Here is a 1,415-nt window from a genome sequence, read left to right on the forward strand (position 1 = left end):
AATCTTTATGACCAAAACTGTCATGATAATATTGATGTCTGACATGAATCATCTCCACTTACAGAAAGAACATGTCACAGCAGTCTCCCTAGGCACACATCTGTCAGTCACATACAAAGAGTATGTGCTCATTTTGACTATAGTTATGGAAGAGTGAATGAATTTCTAGGTATTTCTTAATCAATATTATTTTTATACTTAGGCCATGATTATAGTAATGTCAAATCTCATAACCTTTGTTCAGAAAACAGGACCCACACTTCTTATAGAATAAGATCAGACCAGTGACATTTTGTAACTCCTTGAACTGCTTTTTTTTCCATGGAAGGAAAGGAGAACTAAGGTGGTTATCTTAAGGTGATTGAATCAGCTGAAAATATAGTCTTCATAACTTAGAACTCACAGCATCTACATCCTCAGGTACTTCAATACTTCTGGCTGCTGGGGTCAACTGGCTGGAGACATGGGATCCTTCTGCTGTAGGACAGGGCACTGAGAGTGTGTAATGTAGTATGGTGTCTGGGCCTCACACCTGTCTTTGTAATTTGTGTATCAGTCTTGTGCTGTTATTAGCATGGTGAGTTTTGTGATTGCATAGGTGTAAAACATTTTTGTTGAAGGTGTTATCTCATGAGAATGTTTCACAGGAAACCATGGGGCCACATTGTCTTTTATTTTTCTTTTAAAATAATTATTTAGAGGAAAAATTTTTATTGGGTATTTTCTTTGTTTACATTTCAAATAATTTCCCCTTCCCAGGTCTCCCCTTTGGAAGTTCCCTATACCATCCCCTCTTCCCCTGCCTCTATGAGGGTTTTCCCATATCTACCCATCCACACCCATCTTCCTGCCCTGGCATTACCCTATACTCGGGCATCAAACACCTTCAAGCTCAAGGGTCACTTCTCCCACTGATGTCCAAAAAGACCATCCTCTGCCACATATATGGCTGGAGCCATGGGTCCCTCCATGTGTACTCTTTGGTTGGTGGTTCAGTCCCAGGAGCTCTGTGGTGTCTGGCCTGTCAATACTTTTGTTTCCCCCTCATGGGGCTGCAAACACTCTCAGATCCTTCAGTCTCTTCTTCAACTCCTCCATCCCAGACGCTGTGTTCAGTCCAGTGATTACATTCAAGCATCCACCTCTGTATTTGTCAGGCTCTGGTACAGCCTATCAGGAGACAGTCATATCAGGCTTCTGTAAGCAAGCACTTGTTGGCATCCACACAGTTGTCCGGGTTTGGTGATTGTATATGAGATGGATCCCCAGGTAGGGCAGACTTTGGATGACCTTTTCTTCCGTCTCTGCTCCAACTTTTATCTCCATATTTCCTCCTGTGAGTATTTTGTTCCTCTTTCTTTCTTTCTTTCTTTCTTTCTTTCTTTCTTTCTTTCTTTCTTTCTTTCTTTCTTTCT

The sequence above is a fragment of the Mus pahari genome, unplaced genomic scaffold (genome assembly GCF_900095145.1).
Source record: "Mus pahari unplaced genomic scaffold, PAHARI_EIJ_v1.1 scaffold_8136_1, whole genome shotgun sequence".
NCBI classification, from domain to species: Eukaryota; Metazoa; Chordata; class Mammalia; order Rodentia; family Muridae; genus Mus; species Mus pahari.